General features: G+C 38.9%; 1 long non-coding RNA gene across 6 annotated transcripts in view; it reads left to right on the top strand.

Annotated features, from left to right (window-relative positions):
• LOC144291737 (uncharacterized) overlaps positions 1-26,275 on the top strand; it is a 95,215-nt gene extending 68,940 nt beyond the window's left edge. For 4 of the 6 annotated variants that reach the window (XR_013359200.1, XR_013359199.1, XR_013359205.1 and 1 more), the window contains 3 exons: positions 13,737-13,780; positions 22,304-22,384; positions 26,009-26,275. This is a non-coding gene — a long non-coding RNA (uncharacterized LOC144291737). Of the gene's footprint in view, positions 1-13,736; positions 13,781-22,303; positions 22,385-24,225; positions 25,939-26,008 lie in introns of those variants that run through there. The other 2 variants (XR_013359203.1, XR_013359202.1) reach the window with 2 other exon arrangements.
• Positions 26,276-26,507: the final 232 nt, after the last annotated feature.

The following is a 26,507-nucleotide window of genomic DNA, read 5'->3' as shown; positions in this document are numbered from 1 at the left end:
GCACCGGGAGCCCGACGTGAGATTCGATCCTGGTTCCCCAGGATCGCGCCCTGGGCCAAAGGCAGGCGCTAAACCGCTGCGCCACCCAGGGATCCCAAAAACTCCAATTTTGATGGCATCTCAGTAATAGCATTTTTTTATTTTGGTCTGATTAGATCTTAATTCTTTTATTTCTGAACTAAGGGATTCTCTAGTGTCTTTTATGCTTTTCCACCCACTAGTATGTTTCTAATCATTGTTTTGAATTCCATTTCTGACATTTTATTTATATCCATATTGATTAAATCTATGGCAGAGAGTATTATCTCTGGTTCTTTTTTTTTTTTTTTAAGATTTTATTTATTTATTCATGATAGACACAGAGAGAGAGAGAGGCAGAGACACAGGCAGAGGGAGAAGCAGGCTCCATGCACCGGGAGCCCGACGTGGGATTCGATCCCGGGTCTCCAGGATCGCGCCCTGGGTCAAAGGCAGGCGTCAAACTGCTGCGCCACCCAGGGATCCCTGGTTCTTTCTTTTGATATGAATTACCCCTTCTAGTCATTTGGTCCAGAAAAGGAAGGGGGAAAGAATGAGAAAGAAAAAAAAAAAAAAAAGGAACCCCCCCCCCCCCCAGCAAAACAGCAATAATAATAACAACAACAACATCTTTAGGGAGTGATTCTGGTATATGCTGCATACAGTTTGCTGTTGTGTTTTATCTGCTCTTTCCCATTGGTCCTTCCTCTACAGAGTTCCTCCTTGCTGATAGTGGGAAAGTTTGTTCCCTTAAGTAGGAATGCTTTTATTTGTTTGTGAAATTAAGCCAGAACCTGATATTTTGGAGCTTTATTTAATCAATGGACTTGGAATATGCTGGAGTTATGTCAGTATTCTGAGGGAGAGGCCTCTGTGCTGGCTCACAAGCTGACTTAAAGGGCATGCAAGATCTTAAAAAATTATTTCTCATATACCTTTTCTCTGGAAGTCACTGAGAGAATCCAAGCTTGGGTTGAATATGAAGCTGCTGCCTCTGGGAAGGAAGAAATGGTAAGTGAGGGGAAGAGGACCTGCTGTATTTCACAATCAACAGTAGAGAAAGCTTGTATACTAAAGAATTATCTGTGTTTTAGAAATGGAGAGTGTGGCAAATATAAATATGTTTTTATATGCCTAGAATAATTCATCAAAATCTCTGTTGAGTCTACCTCCAAAATAAACCCCAATTCCAGCCATATCTCTCCCCTGCATTGTGCTTATCCTTCAGAAAGCCATCATCCAATACCTACACTAGGTTAGCAGCCTCTCATTGTTTGACTGGCCTCCCTGCTTCCATCCTTTGGTCTAGTCTCCACACAGCAGCCCAAGGAATCCAATTAAAAGAGAAATTAAATCATACTCTCCCCCTATTCAAAATCCTTAAAGCATTTTTTCAATCCACCAAATAAAACTGGACTCCTCACCGGAGCTCCTAGCATCATGTGATCTGGTTCTGACCTCATGCTTTTCTTGTTCTAGTTCATTCTCACCTCAGGGTCTTTGCAACTCATTTCCACTTTGCCTAGAGTGCTTTTCCCAGATACTATGAGGCTGGCTACTCACTCAGATCTGTGCTCAAATCTCATCTCTCCAGAGGAAACTTTCTTAGTTCCTGTCTCTGGACCCTCCCTCCCTACACACCACCTACCTATCATTAGCTATCACCCCACCCTCCTCTATTTTTCTTCATAGCACTTAGCACCACTTGACATTTAATTATATACTTAATATTTAGTTGTTTATTAGCTGTCTCCCCCAACAGAATGTAATAAGTGTCTCATGAGGAACGCTACACTACAATCCCATGACAGAAGCTATATTTGTCTGTTTTATTTATTGCACTTATCCCCAAGCTCCTAAAGAAGGATCTAGTACATGACAGCTATTAATACATCTCTTTTGAATAAATTAATAAATGAAGAAAAATACACACACAAAAAAAAACCCCAACTATTTATAGTAGCTGCTTTGGGGAAGGAAATTGGGAACTTGGGTGTCAGGCGTGAGAGAGCAAGAGAGACTTACTTTTCACTTCCCTATGTCTCACAACCTTCAAACTCCTCCAGCAGCCAGGGTTCAGGCAGTGGTCTCCTCAGGACCACTTACCAAGGTATACAAGTACCTTGGTGCAAAAGGGAAATGTGAGAACATTTATTTAGATTTACTTTTTTCCTAAAAGAAAGGAGGCATTATTCACATTGAATTTGTAGATTTTTGAGTACATGTAAATAATTTATAAATTACATTCTGAATTGCATATTCTTTTTTTTTTTTTTTTTTTTTTTTTTTACTGAGGGTATAAAATCAATAGAATTTGGTCTGTAAATTTGGCCACAAACTGACATATTTTATTTGTCTCACAGTGTTTTAAAATTGTTTGAAACAACAAACAACATTCAGGTCCAAAAACTTCACCTAGGATTCCAGATGTCTGAGTTTTTTGAGACACCAGAGTTGCTGTCTGTATCAGTCCTGTGATTCATAGAGCCACATGAGCACAGTCCTGTTTAGAAGGCATGTAATCCTATGCACCATGGTTTTCCCAACAGCTTTCTGTGGGTTCTCACATTCAGCTCATTCCACTTACTGCAGCCATTTCAGTTTATGGTCCTTTTCTGACTGTTTCTCAACCTAAGCAAAATAATTTGTACCGGTTAGCTCCAAAGATTTAGTTCAGAACTATGCGTATCTCTGCACTGCACTTACTCATTCAATCCTGTTGAGCAAGAGTAATAGGGGACAGAGCAGATGTTGGCACAACCATGATTAACTGGAGAGTGTGAATCACAATCCCTCGGATGTGTCCTGGCTAAGAGCAGGCTGAGAGCCACTAATCTGCAATTTTGTGTCTTGATATCCTAATTATATGCAGTCCTTCTTTGTTATATTTATCTCTACAGGCTCATAGAAATGTCTTATAAGAAATGCTATATATGTAGCACCTCTGAGTTCCTCAGAGTATTGAGTATTGAGTATAGAGACTTGTTGCATGAATATACCTGAAACTAATACTAATATAACATTGTATGTTAATTATACTTAAATTTTTAAAAAAGCATGTTTACTGCCAGTACTTATATCACCATTGTTTGCATAAATATGTGGACGTAGTAAAAGACATTACATATATACACACACAAATGTATGTTCATTTAGTAATACCAGGAAGAATGTCTTGATTGAGAAAGAAAAATTCTTTCTCTGAATACCTAGGGAAATGGCTTTGTTATAACAGGTACACTATAATAATGGATTAATGGATGAATAAATGAGTGAGTAAAGTCCACAATATCCAACTGGTTAATAATCATAGGTGCTATTTATTAAGCATTATCTGTGGACTGGCCACTGAGCTAAGTCTTTAATGTCATTTTCTCATTTAATCCTCACAATAATTAAAAATAGGCAGTGTTTTTTTTTCTTTTACTATTACAAACAAGGAATTAAGACTTAGAAAAGTGAAATAAGTAGTCCACAGCCACACAACTACTAAATGGCAGACCTAGAATTCAAACCCGGGACTTCCCAAAGTCTTTCTTTCTTTAGAAAGAAGAAGTCTTTCTTCTTAAAGAAGTCTCCCTTCTTTCTTTCTTTACTAAGAAAAACCAAAAACCAAGCAAGCAAACAAAAAACACTGTGGATGAGAAGATGTTGAAATTTCTCCAATATACATACTTTTCCAAGTCATCCAATGACTTAGTTGTCATGAAAAATAAGCTACAAAATCAGCATATTCTGCAAGAACAAATCAGAAGTTAAGGATAGTCTTTAACCAAATTAATAGAGGGAGAGAAAAACAAAAAAGAGTCTTCAAATAAAACCCAGGACAGGTTTAAGTACATGGCCAATGGAAGTTACAATGTTCACATTTTTAAAATTTGATCAGAAATGATCTTGAAAAACAGTAGACAGAAGTTACTTGTTATAAAAATGGAAAGTTGCTCCTTGGGCACAACTTCTATTTATTGTAGATTAAAAGTAGTGACTAAATCAATTATTAAAAAAAAAAAAATACAAGAGCAAAACTCCAGTTGCCATCCAAAGGAGCACTTCCTACGTGACTAAAGCACTGTTGGGCAAAAGAGATGTAAGCAGGTTACAGGCTTAGGCTCTACTCCCAAGGAATTCATCATCTGCTGGAGAAGTTGAGGAGTCAATGCATGACAGAAAGAGACCAGTAGGTCAAGTGAGACCCAACCTGGATGGCCCTGCCAGGACCGATGGCTGTCAAATGGAGAATTTGGGGGCAGACAACAAAGGATTAAGAGACCACTCTCAGCCCAGGTTGCATACAATAGCGTACAGCACTGAGAGAGAGACTAGTTAACTAGAGTCCTTCTTAAGATAAAAGACTTAAATAAATTGATCAGAATTGTTCTGAACATGATAAGGAACTTCAGATGGCAGAGGGTGAGGAAACTATTGAATAGGAAGAGATATACAAGTCTCTCCAGTAGAAGACACGTTCAAAGCAATTTGTTCAATGAAAAGGAAAATATGTTGATTAGATGGAAAGTTGAGGTTGTGTGTGGTTGTGTTTGTGCACATGTGTGCACATTTGTGTGTGTGTGTGTGTGTGTGCGCGCGAACGTGCACGTGCACACGCGGGCGGTAAGTAAAAATATCCAAGATCCCCTAAGCTGGCTGGCAGACCATATACGGAGTAATGTGAAGGAGATTCTTAGTTTTACTTTTGAAATGTTTCCATGTTTTCTCTAATTGAACAAATAATACACGGATATATTTTTTCCAAAATTACAAAAATTATGGGTCAAAATAAAGTCTCTTTTGGCCACATCTCAACTGTACCACATCCAAATCTCAACACCTCCTTAAATGATATTTTTCTGAAATATGAAGTGTAAGCACTTGTAGTATTTGAGCATGAGTCTGAAAAAAGGAGGGGGCGTTGGGGTAGCTTGCAATAATAACACTAACTCCCTTTTAGTAAGTAGGTGCTGTGCTAGACTGCCTACATATAAATTATTAGCTCATTCAGCAAATGTTTTTGTGAACAACTCGTACGTGCCAAGAACTAGAAATACAACAGTGACCTCAGAGTTCGGAACCACCACCGACTTGGCCTATTTTTCTCCGTGTACTGATAAGAAAAGCAAAACTCTGAGAGATTAAGCAATTCCCTCAAGGTGACAATGCTGGGATTCAAACCTGATCTGTGTGTCTTCAAAGTTTGACATTCCCTCCTCCACTATTACCCAGTTGTTTCCAAACCGTTCATTTTATTAAAAGCAGAAGCCTTTTTTTAATGAAAATAGAATTATCACATCACAGCTCAATGCAAAAAAAAAAAAAAAGGTAAAACTAGAAGCACTATGATTTCCTTCAGTGTCCTGCTTGTAAAAATAAGTGTGTTCTTAGCAAGAGAACTGGATGGAATTGCTTAAGGATTAATAACTCACAGAGCCAAGTCTCCTGTTGTGAAAGAGCTTCCAGGACGACTACCAAACACTAATGTTGATAGAGATCATCAGGGCTAATGAATTACAAACCTGAAGATGTCTGGGAATGGCAGGTTCCTGTCTCTCTCCCACCACATGTGACCCTCCATTGCCGACCCTACACCCACTGGGACTCTGAGGTCTGGCATTGTTAAAAGTTCCCCTTGGTGACTGACGATCAGGTGAGTCTGAGGAGAAACTCCAGAGCAACTCTGCTCTGTGCAGTGATTGCTCTCCACCTCCCAGTCTTCCACCTGTTGTCTCAATCTCAAAATATTTGACCAGACCTGTGCAATAGGATCACTGTGTGGGATGCCCAGCATTTGTGGATTACCATCCTGAAATACCTTTTGCATTTCTACCCACCCTTCAGTTATGAGCCACATAATCCTTTCTAGATTGGTGCGGGTCTGATATTCCTTGCTCAGTCTAATATTTGCTTCCTAGTTACATTGTTTTAACTTCCCATTCTTGTTGGTGAATTAAAACTCTCTTCCAGGTAGTGCCAAAGTCATTTGATTCAGCCCCTAGGCTTCTCTTCCTGCTAGCTGTGTCCTGGCAAAAATCCCATACCCCTCTCCCTCTGCCCTACCAATGCCCCCAGATCAGTCCTGGCCTCGTGGATCGGACCCAGGACACCGTTTCTTACTGCAGCAGTCAGTTTTACAATTTCCCCTCTGAGCAATCATCCAATGTCTGCTTATTTCTACTCAAGGAAAATTCCCTTCTTTGTTAAAGAGTGCCCTTTGGGGGAGAGTAACAACGCTTAAAAGAAAAGATTCTTCTAAATCTTTAGCTAAAATTAGCTATTCTCTAGTTTTTGCCTATTTGTTTTTCCCTCCAGAATACTGTTTCTCAGTGTGGTCCCCAGACCCCACTGGTAACTTGTTAGGAACACAAATCCTCAGGCCCTGCTACTGACCTGCTAAACAAAACTTCTGGGAAGGGGGCTCAGCAATCTACATTTTAATGAGCTTTCAGGTGATTCTGATATACTCAAGTTTGAGAACTGCTGCATTAAAAAAACAAAACTCTTGGACCCACTTTCCTGGACACACTTAGCTGGAATTGAATTTTTAGTTGCATTGATACTACAACATGTTGGTCCAATTCCCAAAAAGACATTTTACTCTTTCCAATATAGTTTATCTCTTAGCCTAAGGGCATAACATTTATTGTATTTTTGAGGGGGTGGAAACAAATAAATCTTTTATTATTTTTTTATTTCTAAGTATGCCTAGGGATAAAGTGTTCTTTACGGTAAGTTTGATAACCACGGTCAGTTATAGAAAGCAGTCAATAGGTTTCTGGCATAAACACGGAGCATTAGTTCTTGATACTTAGTGTGCCCTGTAAATACTTAATTGGCAGATTATTTTGAAAACATATGAGAGATGTGATAGTAAACTGTGGTCAGCATCAAGCTTGGTAAATCAAAAAGACTTTATCAGGGACATGAGAATTCAGTTGAACATTGACAGAACAAATGTAATTTTACAGGGAGAAATAGGGATAAGGACAGTGTTGCAGGCAGAAGTTGAGCTAATAAAAGTGGTCTTATACACTCATTTAGAACAGTGTTTTGGGAATCCAAATGCCTGGAATTCCACTACAGTTGTGCCACTTATAAGCTGTGTGACTGTTCTTTGCATCTGTAATATGGGGTGTCACAGTGGTACCTCCATGTGATGAGCAGCATTCTAAATATGGCCTCAAGTTTTCTGCCCCATGGTGTGCGTGCCCATCCCCCTTGAATATTGGGTGGCACCAGTGAATCTCATGAAATATCACTCCTGTGAGTAGGTTATTAATCTGTTGCCTTGGAATTAATCAAAGAGAGATAATCCTGGGTGAGCCTGACCTAATCAGATAAGCTTTTAGAAGAAGATAAGGCCTCAGACAGACTCTCCTACTGACATAGAAGAAATCTAACAACCCATGAGTAGAGAAGCTATATGGCAAGAATCTGAGGGTGACCAATTGGAGCTGAAAATAGTCCCCTGCTGGAAGATAGCAGAAAAATCGGGACCTTGGTCATCATGCTGCAAGGAATGAACTCCTCCAAAAATCAGTAAATTTGGAAAAGGACCAGATCCCCAGATGAGATCACAGCCCCAGCAGACACATTGTTTTAGCCTCTAAGACCCTGAACAGAGGATCCAGTTAATCTGTACCCAGACTCCTGACCCACAGAAAATGTGAGAAAATAAATTAGTGCTGTTTTAAGCCATAAGTTTGTGATGATTTGTTGTAGAATATCAGCAATAGAAAACCAATACGCTATCTCAGAGGGTTGTAATGAAAAGATGCTTCTAAAGTATTTACCATAGTGCTTACCATTTAGTAAATGCTTAATAAACTTAAAAGCATTAGAAATGATTTTGGATGACCAGATTTGAGAAAGTAAGCCCAGGGTTACTTAGAGGGGAGGGTTCTGTTGAGAAAGAAGTTACATGTTGCTTGGAGAGGATTTGTGATGAAGATGTGGCAAGATGGGAGAAGGCATCAAGCCCTCTGGTCTTTGGCGGCCATTTGGAAATATCAGAGAGATGATGTGTCAAGGCCTGGTGGGAGGGAAAGTGAGGCACCAGTAGAATAAGACTCCAGTAAGATAGAAGCTAAGGGTCTCTGGAAGGCTACACTCACTGGGCCATCTAGAGAGATGAAATCTTATACATGGGTCATTATTCCAACCATGCACCCTGTTAGTGAAGGAATTCTTGACTAGTTGAGCATTGAGACAGAATTTCTCTCTCAAACTCACCTTGGGTGCTGTTCCCTTAGTGATGATTTCTCCCTGCTTCACCAACAAAAGCCTGACTTGCAACTTAGGCATGTCCTTTGTTCCATACTCACCTTGCCAATCAAATGGAACCCCATCACCCACCCTCTGACCACAGTCTTTTTTTTTTTTTAAGATTTTATTTATTTATTCATGAGAGACACAGAGAGAGAGGCAGAGACATAGGAAAAGGGAGAAGCCGGCTCCCTGTGGGGAGCATGATGTGGGACTCAATCCCAGGGCCTCGGGATCATGACCAGAGCTAAAGGCAGATGCTCAACCACTGAGCCACCCAGCCCTCCCTGACCACAGTCTTATTAAGGACATTGCCCGCAATGAGATGAGCACTGGGTGTTATACTATATATTGACAAATTGAATTTAAAATAAAATATATTTTCTTTAAAAAGGACCTTGCAAAAAAAAAAAAAAAAAAAAAGGACCTTGCTCCAAACTGACCCTATCCAAACCTTACCAGTAATCTCAGTTGGTTTTGACCCTTATAAAATCAGTCTCAAACATGTCTCATCACTGCCCTGGTCCTACTTGACTGAGTTCTGACTAATTTGGGCAAACAGGGCCCTTTTTCAAAGAAAACTTTTTTTTTTTTTATTTTTATACATGAGAGACCCAGAGAGAGAGGCAGAGACATAGGCAGAGTGAGAATCAGGCCCCATGCAAGAAGCCCAATGTGGAACTTCATCCCAGGACTCCGGGATCACGCCCTGAGTCAAAGGCAGATGCTCAACCGCTGAGCCACCCAGGCATCCTGACAACATATTTTTTGGAGTTGACTGATAACAATTAATTAATGACAAGCTTTAAGGTGGTTTGAATTTAGGAGAACATTGACGAAAATTATCACACTTGCTTACTGAAAACAAATGACATGTAAAGTACTGGACCTGATATCACAGTTGATTCAAAGAGTGAGAGGTATGGTTCAGCTTCATTTAGCCCATTTGGGGAAATAAAACATAAGAAATTAACAACACAAATCATACATAATAATATAGCAAAACAAGAGATGGTACAAGACAGCTCACGACTGATTACCAGATGGATGGTAGGGATAATGACTTCCACACAAGTTCTATAAGGACAGTGTCACTATGGACTTTTGGGATCAGAAAACATGGAGGAGGAGAAAAATGTAGATCTGTATTTTAAAGAATAGGCAATATCAAGGGCTGAATCATGTCCCTGTTCCCCAAATTCATATGTTGAAGTGCTCACCCTCCTGTACCTCAGAATATCATAGTATTTGAAGATAGGATCTTTAAAAAGGTAATTTTTAAATGAGGTCATTCAGATGGGCCATAATCCAATGTAACTGCTGTCCCTATAAGAAAAGAAAATTAGGACATAGACACACAGAGTGAAGACCATGTGAGGACACAGGGAGGAGGCCAACAGCAAGCCAAGGAGATGTCTCAGAAGAAACCAATGTTGTTGTTGGACTTTCAACCACCAGAACTGTGGGTCATAATACTTTATTATAACAGCCCTAGAAAATTAATACAGGCAATGTCTGGTTTCACTTGCCCTTGAATGCAGGGGAATTAACTGATTTCATAAGAGAAAAAGGATATATAGGGGCAATAGAAGAGGGCTGGATAAAAACAAGAAGATAAATTTCAGGAAATGCTGGAAATAAAACTAAATGAATAAGAAAAAGTGGACAGTGATTGCCAAGATGAACCTTTGCTGAGGAAGAGTAGCAAGACCACTAGAGATTCCTTTGTTTTCAGTCAATAGAGGAGAAAACTTCATGAGCTCAATGACAAGAGGCAGGAAGAAGTGGGAAGAAAGTGGTCCCAGGGAAATCCATTGAGGTGAAGCCCAAAGGAGATGAGAGGCACTGTGGAGGGTGCCTAAGCTATAAAAGACAGAAGAATAGAGGAAGGGGAAGTAACACAAGCTCTGAGATTAAAGGTAGTAAAAAATTAAGAATCAAAGGAAGGAAAAGGAGTTCAAAGGAAGCCTGGAAGAGCTAAAAATAAACCATACACATAAGGGCCAAGTGTTATATAAACCAGAAGCAGGTCATTCTGGTAGTATTAGATCCCTCAAATTTAGAGTTATAGTTTATGGAGGTCAGAAAGGAAAGAGACAGGAACTAATTTTATTTATTTTTTTAAAGATTTATTTATTTATGTTTGAGTACCAAAAGGGGGGAACAGAGAGAGAGAGAGGGAGAGAGAGAATCCCAAGCAGATTCTGAGCTTAGCACAGAGCCTGATATGGGGCTCGATCCCAGGACCCCGAGATCATGACATGAGCTGAAATTAAGATTCAGAGGCTTAACCGACTGAGCCACCCAGCTTCCCCTAGGGAATTATTTTATTTTTTTCCCCAGGGAATAATTTTAAAACAAGAACAAAGTAATACAGGAAGAAAGGCTAGGTTGGGCATCTACGTTTTAATTCTTGCTAGATCCTCTGAGCCAAAAATTTCCCCATTTTACACCAAGTTGGAAACCAACCTAAATAATTATAATCCTATGGATGGAAGGAAGGGCAGTGATAGATTCCTTTTGGGCTATGTTGAATAGATTAGATGTAATTTATTCAAGGTATTGCTATGAACAAACGGGTCACCACATAGCCCCATGGGGGAACCACAAGGCCTGTGCTCCTACTGAGGGGGTAGGGCATCTTCCATACCACATGACCACTCCTACCCCTGCCTAATCCCTAACCCCCAGTTCTCCCACCTCAGCGTTAGCCCCCAAACGATTTTTAGATGTGTCTGAGGCCTATGAAATGGTTTGGCATAGAAAGTGTATCCAAACAGGGGCATCATCAGGTCAAGCAGACTCTATCTCCTGGAAATCTGACATGGGGCTGACAAATTGTGAATAAGTTGAAGCTTTGCATTATTAGGAAAGGTGAGCAAGTAGTTATGAACAAGCAGAAACTACAGTAAGCTGAAATCAAAAGGTATTCACAGGGGAGATGAGAAATTGGTGAGTAGGAACAGAGATGAAGCAGTGCAGATGGAGGGCTGCTGAGTCAGGGCAGTTATGGGATCCCTGAACTCGCCAAAATGACTCAGGTCAGTGACTCTTCCTAGGATGCCTCTGGTGTCTGAATGAATGCCAATATCCACAATCCTGCCTAACCCCATAGCTTCTCTCTGAATTCCAGGGAGGTTCTGAAAGCCCTGTTTCCATGAATATCCTCACAATATCCCTGCTTCTATCACCCAAATGAACCATTGTTTTTTGTAGTGTAAGGATACTGACAACCATCTCAATAAAAATATTGCTAACATTTATTTAACACATATCACATGGAAAGTACTGGCTGTTAACTTTACATATTCCAGTTTACTTTTCTCAACAATCTATGAAGCACTATTATTATTTCTCACCCATTTATAGATGGAGAAACCTAATGTAGAGAGGTTACCTCACTTGCCCAAAGTCACATAGAGATTCTGAGGCAAAGCTGATTCTGATTCCAGACCTGTACAACTTCAGATCCCAAATATATAGTTATATTTAACTCCTATCAAATGACTTTCTTTAGGGTCATTTTGAGACTAGCGAGTGGGAGTCCACTACTCCAAGTGATAAAACTGGAAATGTAGTGATCAAAACTAATAGGAAAAGACTCATGAATATCATGTGTGATAAAATAGTCATGCATCTTGCTGAAATTTCATAAAAGAGAAGTCTTGGAAAGTCCCCCTAAAGCAAAAAAAAAAAAAAAAAGATGAATTTAATAATTAATTCAGAATGGATGTATTATTTTATTTTAATAAACATTTAAGAAAACTATATATATATATATATATATATATATATATATATATTTTCTAGTTGAATTATGACCTGATTTCCCTAAACCTTGTTTTCCTCACAAAGCCTTAAGCTCCTTAACAATGAATTCTCTTTAAAGAGGTTTTTAAAAACTAAACTTGGATATAGAAGAGATACTATTTTGCATTAAAAAAGAGAAATGAAACTGTAAAGTTTGAAAATTTTATATGCAAGAAAAAGAGGCTATGAAATATGAAGTGCAAGACTAACTCTTTAATATAATGCTGAAATAATAATTAAGATTCTGTCTCTCATGAGTAAATAAATAAAATCGATACTATAAGAAGATAGAATTTGTTCTACTGAATTTCAAAATTAACAGCATGCTACTGGTTTAAGAATAGGCAGTAAGTCAACAGAATGGACTAGAAAATTTAAAGACAGACGTGTGTGTGTGTGCGTGTGTCTGTGTGTATCTCAATTTAGTCTATGTATGCTGTGTGTATATATTTAGAAATCACAAAGGGGGCATACAGATTCAGAATATAAAGTGAAATGAATTGATTTGGGATATCTGATTATTGTTTAAGACAAAGAGAATAATGTTCATTTCCTTTCATATCATCTGCTAAATTCCTGATAGATTAAGGACCCGAACATTGTTTAATGAAAAGAAAATTATAAAATTACTAAAACCAAAATTCACAGAAATGTTTTTATAACCTAGGGGTGGTAAAATCATTTTGGGAGTAACATTAGACACATAATTATACAGGGAACAAGGTAAGATGTGAACAATTATGTATTTTATAATTTATATTTGAAAGTGCTATAAACAAAGTCAGGAGGTGAATGGCAATCTAGGAATCACAGGTATACAGAAAATAAAAAATCCTTAGCCATGATACAGATCAAGTGCAACAAATCAATAAGAATTATAAATAATGTATAACATGGTAGGAGAACAGGAAAAGGGAATAAGGAGGAAATTCAGAGAAGGAATTGTATAAATGGCTGATATACATCAGAAAATCTACTAATGGCAACTATATATGTGGCCAATAAACATGAAAATTCACTAATCATTAGTCTAAGTTGGCACAACCTTTGGAGGCCATCTTGGCAATATGTCTCAACAGAATTGACCTAACTAAACGTGAAGGTGTAGGGCAAGGGAGTGCTGGTTTTGAAGTTAGGCCAGAATCAGGTCTGACACTTGCTTCTGCTATTTACCGGCTGTATGACCTTGAGCAAGTTGCTTAGGTGATCAGAGTCACAGAGTCTGAACTTAAAAGAAGACAGTATGATTCATATGTGGAATATAAGAAATAGTGAAAGGGATCATAAGGGAAAGGAGAGAAACTGAGTGGGAAAAAATTAGAGAGGAAGACAAACCATGGGAGACTCCCAACTCTGAGAAACAAAGGGTTGTGGAAGGGGAGGAGGGTGGGAGGATGGAGTAATTGGGCCCTGGACATTAAGGAGGGGACATGATGAGATGAGCACTGTGTGTTATACTATATGTTAGCAAATTGAATTTAACTTTAAAAAATAATAATAAAAGAAGAGAAAAACAGTGCCCCCCTTCCCCCGCCCCGGCTTGAGGGGGAGTATCAAGGAAATGAATGTTCCAAGCCTGGTACATGGAAGGGGTTCAGTAAATATGTTTTTCCTCCTCTTACTCTCCTTGTTCTTCTTACCCCCTCCTTCAGATTGCCTGCAAGCTTTGATTGGACTGAAGAAAGATTCAAGGCAGGCAAGTCCAGTTCTTCTTTCATGAAGTCACAGTTTGGTTAAAGCATTTATATGTATTTCAGGGAGAGTTCTCAAGAAAAGCAGCAAAGTGTTACAGTGAGTAAAGAAAACAGAGCAGAAAAAGCAAATGACAAGTAAAGATTTGGCAGCATCAAGGTGACGAAAAGAAAAAAATCAAACAAAAATGAGAGTAACACCAAGTCCCAAGCTATAAAGAAAATAGACTAAAATGCAAATGATTATGCACTTAAGAGTGCACAAGAAAATAAAAAGTGTTATGGAATTAAGAGGAAAAGTTACACATAGAGATGATGCCACACACTAATGTTAATGATGCTACTTTAAAATATTTCTGAAATGATGGAAGTTATATTGCATTACTAAAGCTTAAGGGAAGTAAAAGCAAAAACACCCCCTACATATAACACAATGGCTATCATTTCAGTTTATTCCCTGGTAGTATTTTTTCATAGGCATATTTTTTGAGCTATATTTCACATACCATAAAATTAACTCCTGTAAAGTGTGCAATTCAGTCCTTTTAGTATATTCACAAAGACATGCAACCATCACCACTTGTTGTCATAGGCATGTTTTAAGCCAGTTGAATTGGAGGAGGCTTCCTTGTTTCACTTAATAGTCTATCAGAAACAAGCTTTCTATAAATGGATAAATAGTTTTTAAGTTTTTGTATAGAGAAACCATTTCTAAAACGTTTGCAGAGTACAGATTAAAAGAAAGAAAAGAAACAGAAAAAAAAACCAAAGCATCATTCTAGGATACCAATTGAAGGATGAAGATGTAAATAATTCATTAGCTTGCAGGCAACATAACTTAAGTAAATACTAACTCGATCAGATGACTGAAGTGAGGAACATTTTCTTGGGTTCTATGGTCTTAACATTGTGCTATTTGTTAAAGCAAAGCAGTACGTGGGCACATTTATAAAAAAAAAAAAAAAAGTCAATGGTGCTAAAGAGCTTATTGCAAAAGGTCAGAACACTTTGCTGCTACATCCCAGCCCTACGCCCTCTTTGCTTTCCACCCAGACACTGGACCCACACTTGAGAAGCAACCAAGTTTAACTTTTTAAGAGCATTCTTAATTCCTCTGCATGATTACTTCTGTTATCTCTCAGTAATATAGTTAAATTGCCACTTCTTCATTTATCAGACTGACTCTATCTGTGGACTTCCTTCTGATAAATGAGTGCAGAGTTCACTTACACCGTCCCCCATAATATGAATGTCTCACTATTTTTAATTCCTCTTGTGTAATTATAGGTAATGCCCTTACTTTACTTCCTCTCTGTACCTTTCTCAACATACGTACCGTTGTTTCCTGTTCTAGTAACTATAACCTACATCTCTCAACTCTTTATTTTGTATGAGTCCCCTCCCCTTCCAAAATTCTCTTACTGATGTTTTCTGTAACATATCAGTAAAGAAGATTAAATGACCAGCACAATGTAATAAAAATTTTTAATGACATTCTTAAAATTCTGAAATAGTTCATGCACATAGGCAAAATAGAGACTAATTTGGGAACACAAACATAGATACAGAGAAAACAGATTCACCTTTCAGCTTTATCAGATCTTAACATTGTAACATAGTTTCTCCCCCCCCCTTTTTTTTAAGATTTTATTTATTTATTCATTCATTCATAGAGATGCAGAGAGAGAGTAGCAGAGACACAGGCAGAGGGAGAAGCAGGCTCCATGCAGAGAGCCCAACGCGGGACTCGATCCAGGGTCTCCAGAATCACCCCCTGGGCTGCAGGCGGCGCTAAACCGCTGCGCCACCGGGGCTGCCCTCTTCCCCTTTTTTAAAAGAGAAAACATTACCAACTCATTGAGGGCCCCTATACTAATACTGCCCCTATTTCTCTTCTACCTCAGTGCTTATCATTGCTTCAAAATCTGTCTCATTAACTCAGTGTTTGTCATTCTAACACGATTTTATATTTTTGACACAAACTTTGGCATCCATATATATTGTATACACATATACACATTTTATATTAACAGGGACATTTGCAAAAGTAACATGGAAACTGCTGGGAATTGGGAAGCACCAGTAATTCTAAATTCTCAGATTTTTGGTCATATTTTATTGCTAAGCAAGGAGAAATTTCCCAGAGCATGACTCACAAGGGACAAAGTATACCACAAAAGAGTAAAAAGAGTAAAAAGGAATAGTTTGGTGACTTAAGAGGGGTTATGGGATATACCAAAGGAGAAAATTGGGAAAGTGATTTTTAATTTTGCACCAATGCAGACATAAGTTTGGGCAATCCATGAATGAAACGAAGAGCTGACATTGGAGAGGACATTTCCTAGCAGAGTTTTCTCACTGCACACACTGAGTAGGTAGCAAGGGAGTGCCAGGGAACATGAGGCAAGACTTATCTTTATGGTGCTTAACAGTACAGATCACACTTCAGAGACATGAAATTTAAGGAAGGGCCAGGGATCTGTGTACTGACCCCATTTTCAGCTTCTGCAGAAGAAATCATCCATTATAGCTAGAATGTATAACAGAAGAAGCATACCATCTAGCATTTGAACACTTGAGCACATGCCAGAAAAGCAGAAGCAACTGTCATAGAACAAGGTACAGAGTTAAAAGAAGGGGAGAGAAAGGAAAACTCAATGCCATAAAGGTATAAATATAAGGACATTCATGTTTCTTTATTACTAAACAAATTTAAAATTGTTAAAAGGATTTTTTAAAAGATTTATTTATTTATTTTAGGGGAGGAGGGGCAGAGGGAGAGGAAGAAAGAATCTTAAGCAGACTTCCGGCTTGCTGGCAAAGAACCCACCCAAGAGGCTCAATGCAGGGTTCCATGGTGGGGGGTTCTATGGCGGAGGGGGACGCTCCATGTAGGGCTCCATTTTAGGACTCTGAGATCATGACCTGAGCCAAAATCAAGAGTCAGACCCTTAACCAACTAAGCCATCCAGGCATCCCTACAAGGGATTTTTTTAAGCCACCTATACTCCCATATTACTGTACAGTAATGCTTTGATTCTTCAGATTCCTTCATAATTTTATCCAACTTCCTCTACACACACACACGCACACACACACACAGTATGTATGCAGTATTTACCTGGTTTTAATCCTAATATAATATACAATTCGATATGCCAGTATTAAAATCTCATGTTTGCATTAACACAGTTTGTTATTAGATCTACCCTTCTTGTTTTTTTTTTAACATCTGTTTAATTATTTATTTTATTTTGTTTTATTTTATTTTTTAAAGTAGGCTCTAGGCCCAGTGTGGGGCTTGAGCTCACAACCCCAAGATCAAGAGTCACGTGCTCCAATGACTAAAGCCAGCTAGGAACCCCAATTTAGTCTTCTTAATGTCTGCATCTAGCACCTTATTTCCAGCTGCCTATTTTAAATATGCTGCTATAAGCACAGCTGGTATTCTCACCATAAATAGGGGAGGGGATACTAAGAAAAATTAGGAAATGAGTATTTTTAGAAGGAGAAAGGTAAATGTGGCAGAGTTAGAAGCCAGTTGATTTAGCAGAATTGGGTCCCTGATCTTGGACATTAGTTGTGTGTGTTTGAGTACATATGCAGTTCTGGTCAAGGGTACTTTAATTTTTTTATTTTGAAGACAAGTATAAATGCAGAAAAAATGCAGGTGATATGAAAATATAATGTATCCAGAATTAATGTTCATCATATGTTTTCATAAAGAAATATTCCTGAAAAGTTGAAGTCTTCTTTGGGTCCTCTGTAGTCACATGGGTATCCTCTTATTGACTCCAAGGTAAAATAAGACAACTTAGTTCCAAAGCAGTTCATGTAAATGGTGATAAAGAAATGAGGGGTGGGTGTGATCTACAATAAAAGACAGTCTTTAATGGGCTGCTGTTTCTAATGTAATCACCATAATAGAGTATGTTTGCATAATGTATTAGAGTTTGCAAAGTGCTTTTATGGCCTGTAGAATAGGGAGCTGTGAGGCAAGCTTCAACTCAGGCTGCCCCACTCCCCAGGGGTGGGTATGGAATGAAGTAACAGCAGCAAGGGAGGGCTTACTCAGCTGTAGAGAAAGTAGTCTTTGGTCCACTTAAGGAATACTTATCAGGTTATACTACTTCAAGCTCTCTCTCTATTAAAATGTGAACATGATAAATCCCTTCTCCTTAGGTCAGTGTGACTCAGAGAGAGATCAAGGGAAACAGCTTTCGACAGGTCGAAACTGAAAGCTCCAGCAAATATACTATCAACAGGAAAACTCTTGAGAGCTATCAAGAGAACAATGAGGGATGTAGGGCATCTCCTCACACTAAAGACAGTGACACTTTGCAAAGTGCACACCTATTTGGAAGTTGCAGCATCCATGCAGGTGTGAAAGCAGGAACAGAGGCTGCATGCTCAGATCACAATACTGAGCCTCTCCAGGTGTTTCTTGTAAGGAATCCTGAGGCATGTTGCTGAGTTACAGGCTGGATGATACTGACAACAAACATGGTGAAGAAAATACAGAACAGAAAACAAAGATGCAAGTTTTAAAAAGAAAAGAAGGAAGGTTTGGGGGGATTAATGTGAATAGGGGTACACATACATATATATGCATACTGACTCCAATTTCAACTTATTTAGAAGAAATCACCATTAATATTTACAATGGAGAAGCATCGGTTCGAGCATATGTAAATACTTTTAACATACGTTAGAGAAATTGGAGCAAGCAAGAGTCATAAAAGAAAGCACAATATTTTTAATACACGTATGTACAAACACATATATGCATATCCATACAATATATAAAGCACACACAAACACATAGACAGAAATATATATATTTCTAAAATATAAATTTATGAATAAAGTGAAAAACTCCTTAAGAAAAAATACAAGAATTAGGACAGACCAGAAATATCAATAAACTGTAATGTTTTCATTTTCACAAAAATAACTGCTGGCTAGAACCAACACGGTGATCCTAATTAGTATCAGTATTACCCTTTGTATGAAATCTCTTGTCCCCTCTTCCCCTCTGTGCCCCCCATCACAGTTGACTACCCCTGTCTATGACCCTAGAATACTTTCACTTTGAGTCTTTTCTAGTTTCTGTCGCAATCATGATGTGTTACTGTGTGCTTCATCTGTCCTTCCCCACTAAGCTTTGAAGTTCTTAGGACAAGGACCGTGTTCTATTTATCTTCTTATTTCTGGTAGCTTGTGCAGTATTTGGCCAATATATGCACACTGCATCCTCTGGGAAACTGAGCCACTGTCTCAGAGGTCAGTTGCACTGTCAAAGCAACTTCTTCCTACCTTTTAGTTCAGTTCTCCCAGCTTTGTTCTCCTGTTTATGCAGAGAATCAACACCTGTTGTGTTATGTTCACAGGGGCTTTCTTCTACTTTCTTCTATAGGGGAAAAAAGGCCAAATTTTTTCCACAAAGGTGAACACTAATTTTTCTTATGTGCTAAGAAAAAATAAGACTGAGAGACCTAAGATTAAGTGCTGTAGTGGGAAAGAAGGGAATTCTGTCCAGACTGAGGCAGAGGTGTAGGAGCCCCTCACAGATGAGATTTAGGGAAGGAGAAAGGGGAACGCCTGGGCGGCTCAGTGGTTGAGCGTCTGCCTTAGGCTCAAAGAGTGATCCCACTATCCTGGGCTGGGGACTCCCTTATGGGGCTCCCCAGCCGGGAGCCTGCTTTTCCCTCTGCTTATGTCTCTGACTCTCTCTCTCTGTGTCTCTTATGAATAAATAAATGAAATCTTAAAAAAAAAAAAAAGGAAAGGAGAAAGGGGGTAGGTCTTCTAGACCCCAAAACTTGAACAGTATCTGTCCCATATTAACAAGTTAGAAGGTCTGAGTGATGTTGTTTGGCCGGTGGTATCTGCATTTGCTGTGTAGTTACGGGGCTAATTAGCATGGTTTTCTTTGGAATTATGTGATGCATTTGGGCTATTTCAGAATTATGGTATGCAGGTGCCTCATGACCTGCCCGAAGGAGATTATGTCATCCCCTTGAGTGTCAGCAGATGCCCTGGTTTCACAAAAATAACTGGCTGGTCAGAGTTCAGCAGCACACACGGTTACACTGAGGTTTGAGTTACACCTCTACTTCTGTCAGGAAGATCAAACCCCAGCCATTGTCACGTAAACTGTGTGTGACTCAGCAATTCAACAGTCCTTCTAGGAGGTAAGGGAGAGGAAGGAATATTCATTCAATGTCTACTATATGGCAGGAATTGTGGTGCACTTAGAAACCTTATAAATGATATCAAGGGGATATCACCACTTTATGTAGGATGTCACTTAGCTATTGAGCGGTAAATCCAGGGTTCAAAGTCAGGTCTAGCCTGGCTTTAAAACTTTAATAGATAGTCCCTGATGCCCTTCCACTACCTCAAAAGGCCACAGTGGCTCTCAGAGCACTAATAAATGGCCGAACAGTTGGCTATGATATTTGTGAACTTTTTCTAAAGCCTTGTAGGTTTTGTGTGTTACTTTGCTAAGTGAAAGACTAGAAATTTGAGGCATCAACAGAACTGACCAGAGGCATAAAAATAACTGTAGTCAGAAGGAAAGAAAAAGGAAAAATTGAGTGAAAACAGTGAAAGGTTGAGAGTATTTAGAGTATAAGAAACTAATGAATTAACCAGGTCTAATGTTTTATTGGTTTTGATAGTGGAAAAGCAGTATGTAAAAACACGTGATATAGGAAATGCCTTTTATGATAGAATTCACTGAAATTCAAATGAGGTCCTCCGAAAGTGTTCTAAAAGCATAAAGCACCCCACAATTATTAGAGGTAGTTTGTGCAAGGAGAAACTTTTCTCTTTTTTATGATTTTATTTATTTATTCATGAGAGACGCATAGAGAGGCAGAGACACAGGCAGAGGGAGAAGCAGGCTCCATGCAAGGAGCCTGATGTGGGACTCGGTCCCAGGACCCAGGGAGCTGAAAGCAGATGTTCAACTACTAAGCCACCCAGACGCCCCAAGGAGAAATCTTTCTAAGAGAAACTTGAAACATTATGTTTGCCTCTCCTTCAGGAACTAGAGCAGATTTAACAGTTGCTCCTTGGCGTGTTTCTTTTCTCAGTTTGGCAGGTAGAGAACAGAATTAGCCTTCAGGAGAAGAAACTCTCTGGGACTATATGATACTCCATAACTGTATTCTGAACTGTGGCCAAGATTGGGTAGCGCCTTTTAAACTATTTTTAGAAAAATACATAGTGAGTGCGATAAAGTTGTATGATCTCAATTAAACATTAATGGCATGCCTAGGGACTTTGTACCGTGAAATATTTTTACTTAAAAAATCAATTTTTATTTTATCCCTTGTAAATATTCACTCTTCTTCCATTACATTTCTTAGTGCCCTGTCAAATCCTCCCCGCTACCTCTCATTCTTTTCCTCTCCAACTTTACATCTCTCTCTGTCAGAGAAATGTGGGGTTTTTTTTGCTGTTCCTTCTTTGCTTCTTCGAAGTGTCTGGTTAAATACTTTTCCTGTGATTCTGAGTGCATATTGTGCCTTCTTCTATTCTACGCTTCTCTTTCTTCCTTTTTTCCTATCCTTATCTCTTTAAAACTCCAAGTTCCCACTACAACTTGAAATATATAGTATATTTTGCTGTTCCTTCTACAAGAGAGCTTAATGCCTCTGATTGCACTGTTTGCCTCATTCTTCTCTTCTGTGATTTAGATGCAGCATAACGTCTAAATTGCATTTGCTTGACTCTCCTCTCTGATTTGTCGTATCATGTTGATGGATTTCATTTTATGCAAATTCTTGCTTAGATAATGGCCCAGCACCCCATCTGTGTCTAAAAGAACTACTTCACAGGCAAAGCAAAAGGGCCACAGAGCTGCAGCCACAATGGGTTTTCCTATTTAATCAGTGCCAGGTTGCTATTCAACCCTCGGTTGGAAAGTAAATGTGGGTTTTATTTGCCTAAAAAATTCCCTTCTGTTTAGTAAAGTTGGCAAGTTCTTGTTTTAATATGGACATGGTCACAAATGAAAATTACTGTAACAATATGGGTTAACTCATTTCCATGGGTCCAGACTAGTATTCTTCAAATAAAGCAGGGTCTGTGTAACTTTCTTAGACAATTCTTGGACTTATTTATTTAGAGAGCAGGGGTAGGGGCAGAGGGCAAGGGACAGAGAGAATCTTAAGCAGGCTCCATACCCAGCACAGAGCTCTATGCGGGGCTTGATCTCATGACCCTGAAATCATGACCTGAACTGAAAAAGAGTCGAATGCTTAACCAACTAAGCCACTCAGGTGCCACTTTTTCGTGTTTGAGAACTACCTGAGAAGTTGTGTTGAAAGAAGAACACATAGATGTGGCAGGATGGTATTTTGAAAATTATGTTTTCCTCTTTTCCCATTCATTCTTTCTTATTACCCTATCCCTTCCCTGACACTCACCCTTTAGGCTCCTAATTCTTTTGCCTTTATTGCCTCGAGAAAAGAATGAAAGAAAACACAAACTCTTGATTTTTTTTTGTTTGTTTTTAGTTAGAAAAATAGACTTTGAAACTACAAGTAAGAAAGAATTTAAGAGAAGTCTGAAAAAAAAAAGGGAAGAGTCTGTTGAAGGTAAGATAAAGCTTTTGAAATTTCAAAGCCAATGACTTGAAGGACTCAGGGCTTGGGTTGTGTACAATGGGTCAGAGCTAGACTTTTCTGTTTCTTAAGCCTAGTAAGGGTCTGGATCCAGCAGAGCCAGTAAGGAAGCCAGTGGTGGTTTCAGAAGGAGTGGTCTGTGACGTATACTTCCTGAGAGCAGAGGGGCCATGTGCCCCCCAGGCCAACGTACAGGCAGTGGGATCCCAGAGATCTCTTCCCCCGCCAATAAGGAGCAGAAAGCAGAAGGAATGACTGGGAGAGTACCAGAGCCCCTGAGTCTGGTGCTAGCACAATCCTAGGGAGTGAGTGGAAAGTGGTGAGAGGAGAAAATCCTGATTCAACTGATATCATATCACTATCACTTGGTGGCATTTAAGGTCACATATAGAAAAAAGAGAGTTAAACAGTCCTTGTACATTTATTTTTATGGCCTGAAATTCGTACACACTGCTCAGTGGGAACAGGTCTCTGTTCAGGACAAGAGTCTCCTGAAGCTGTGTGCGCCACTGGGCAGTTACTCGGCTTTTGGAAACCTTGAGTTCCTTATCATTAAAATGAGGATGTTAATATTAGATTGAATGTAAGCAACAGACATTTTGGTAGGTCAGAATCTTTAAAAATCAGCAATTTTGTGTAATTCAACGTAATAACGACTTCACTATTTCCTCCTCCGTTTTCTCCTCCTCCTCTTCTTCTTTTTCTTTTTTCCCTTCCTTCTTTTTAAAGTCTAATTCTTCTTCTCTTTCTTCTTTATACAGTTTAATTTTTTAAATAGTTAATAGGTTTTCACGGTTCAAACACCATAAGAAATACAGCGAAACATCTCCCATCACATTACTGTTCTCCATCTATACTAATACAGGGTACTATTTCTTATATGTTTTCCTGATGGTAAACACGTTTAAATATGAACATTGCTGTGTGTATTAGAATTCTAAGACAGCTTTAAAAAGTATCTGTATTTATTTCCATATGAATGTATGCATGTGTATACATACACATGTTTTTAACTCTAGTCGCAGCCTATCAGCTAAGGAATAAGACGCCTAGGCCCACAGGGTCCACAGAAATCCAGCCTTTTTGCCCAAGGTCACTTAGAGAATCAGTAATAGGGCTTGAATATTAATTATACTTATCCACCACATTACAATATCTCACATTACAAATATGAACCTCAAATTTAAATAGCTATTTTATTAGACAAATAGAGTCATTTTTTTTTTTTTTAATTTATGGGTAATGCAAGCCAGATTAAAGGACCTCACTGTCCATGACTCCCATGTTTGGGGATTCTCCTACTCGCTAAAAAAAATTTTTATAACCCCCAAAATCAATACTCAAGACACTCTCATGGTCATTCCTAGGTATGAACAGAGCGACAAAATATTTGAGTTGCTGATAGTGCATGTTCCCAGCTAAGGTCCAGCATGGGGATACTTTGCCTTCTTATTTTGGATCTGATACTGAAAATAAATATCCCTTTTGTGGTTTATCTAGTGCTAATTTTTCACATTTTTGTGTTTTCGTTGTTAACTTTGCCATTTAAAATGGCCCCAAGCAGAGTGCTGAAATGCTGCTTACTGTTCCTAAGTGCAAGAAGGCTGTAATGTCCCTGAAGGAGAAAAAAACAGATAAGCTTCATTCAGGAAGGAGTTATAGTGTTGTTGGCCATGAGCTCGATATTCACTAATCAACAATGTATATTAAGGAATGTGCCTTTAGATAGAAACACATATAAAACAAAGTTTTGTATTGGGTTGACAAAAATGTGACCTGAGCCTCACAGGTACCTTACCCTGTGTTTCCCTTAGGAACGATGGCTCCATATTTGCTAATTCCATGTTGGCAGAGACTATAGAAGATCGATCCTGCATGTGAAAATTAAGAATCAGCTTCTTTCAGAGCACAACACATGAAGTTTTCCTACCTTACCTTTTAGTTCTTAGTGTCAGTTTAAGTTTTTCTTAAATGTGATAGCTGTGCCATCATATCCCACATTTTTCGGTTTAAAAAATCAAATCTTTCATTGAGTGCAAACGTGGCTTTTGCATGGGTAGAGGCATAATAGGAGCGCACAGACTTAAAAGAAAGCCATTCTGGTTTCAGGGGTTCAAATATCTTCCCAATTTTGTAGATTTTGTACCACTTATGAAATAAATAATTAGCCATATCTACCAAGTTTACAGTTCCTTCAGCAGTGTGTATGTTTTTTGTTAGTGTTAAAGAAGAAGTTTATAGTAATCTTCAGTAAGAAATTACAAGTCCATATCATTGTATCCACAACATGGTATATAACCTTATTTTGCCATCAATAGAAAATGCCATTTTTATGTTAATTCCAATGAAGACCAAGAGCTGCTTAGCCAAGTTTTTACTTATAATCCCAAGTGTTGCTACCATTCACATTACAGTGAAAAATGGGTATGATTCCTTGTGATTTGATAAAAGGTACATATTTCCAGGAGGGACAATATATTGAACTTTATTGGTTTCTTATTGCTGCTTCATATCCTTTTGGACTGTTACACTATATGAGTAGATAAAAGCAATTCTAATGAATTATGCTTCAGTGTGAATGAGTTTACCAAATGGGCTCCTGACCACTAACTTCTGCCAGAAGGCTGTGGTGGAAAGAAATGGGTAGGTGGGTGTGGGAAGAAAAGTTTAGCAAGAGACAATGATCTAATCTGTGTACGTGATGAGTTAGGGGTTGAACTGGATTCCTCTCAACAAGATTTGCTGACATCTTAACACCTAGTACCTTAGAATATGACTTTATTTACAGATACGGTCGTGTGCAGAGGTAATCAAGTTAAAATGAGATCATCAGAGTAAGCACTAATCCAAAGTGACTTATGTCCCTATTAGAGGGAAATTTGGGTAGAGATGGACCTGCACACACGAGGAGAATGCTAGGAAGGGACAAGGATGATATTTCTGCAAACCAAGGGACACAGAAGATCGCCAGCAAGCCACCAAAAGTGAGGAGAGAGGCACAGAACACATTCTCCCCCGTGGCCCTCAGAAGGGAGCCACCCTGCCCACAGCTTGGTCTTGGTCTTGCAGCCTCCAGAGCTGTGAGACAGTAAATTTCTGTTGTTTAAGCTCCCTTCCTCCCCCTTGGTTTGTGTACTTGGCTACAGCAGTCTAGGAAAATAACACATGGCCCATCGCTCCTTGGAGAATAAAACTAGTCCCTTATGTGGCTTCCAGCTGGGCTTCATCTCAACAAAACCAGAAACGGATTTGCTTGGAAGCTTGATATTATGAACTGAATCCTGCCCAAGATGGTGAAACCACAGCCTCAACCTTGCAAAGAGCACAAAATCTGATTTCAAAACTTATTTCAAAGGGTGGCTCAACCCCCAGGCCTTTTAGGCCACTGACAACTATCTTAGAATCTCCCATCCAATTAAGCTTGACTGCTTTTGTGTCGTGGGAAGGTCAAATTAATGCAGAGAGAGAAAAGAGTGTCTGGGGAGAAAGCTGCTGGGGATTTCAGAGAGGTCTTCATTGTTATTTAGCAGTAACAGTGCTAAATGCGTCTTGTTACCTACCCTAGGTGCTGATTACCCCTTTCTTTCTTTTGTGCAGGCAAATCTACTTGGAATTATTTTGGGCTCGGCGTGGGCATGATTCTTTTTGTTCACCCTGCTCCATTCCCTACGGTTTCACTATTGATGGGAGATTACTAATGAACGAAGAGAACTAAATGAAAGTGACTTTAAAAAAAAAATGAAATAACTTTCCATTGTATTATATATTTTCAACCACATTCATTAGTTTTTTTTATATCTCTGCTGGACATTTTGGGATGTGAACATTGTGGTACCTACATAAATTCTTCTGTGATGATGAACATTTTGTTCTTTGCTCAGCCACTTTCTAGGTATTGTGACCTCAGTATATGAGATGGGGCCCAACTAGAAATCAGAGCCCAAGGGAGGTAGTTCAGTTGAGGGAATTTAACACCAGGAATTAGTTACAAAGGCATTGGAAGGACTGGAAAGCCAACTTGGGGAAGGATAGGCACTCCAGCAAACAGTCATAGCAGGAAGCCTCACGTTTCCATCCCTAGGGTTAACAGAGCCCT

This window comes from Canis aureus, chromosome 20, assembly GCF_053574225.1.
Source record: "Canis aureus isolate CA01 chromosome 20, VMU_Caureus_v.1.0, whole genome shotgun sequence".
Lineage (NCBI taxonomy): Eukaryota > Metazoa > Chordata > Mammalia > Carnivora > Canidae > Canis > Canis aureus.
Note: the sequence above shows the minus strand (reverse complement) of the source record. Positions and strands in the feature narration are given on the sequence as shown.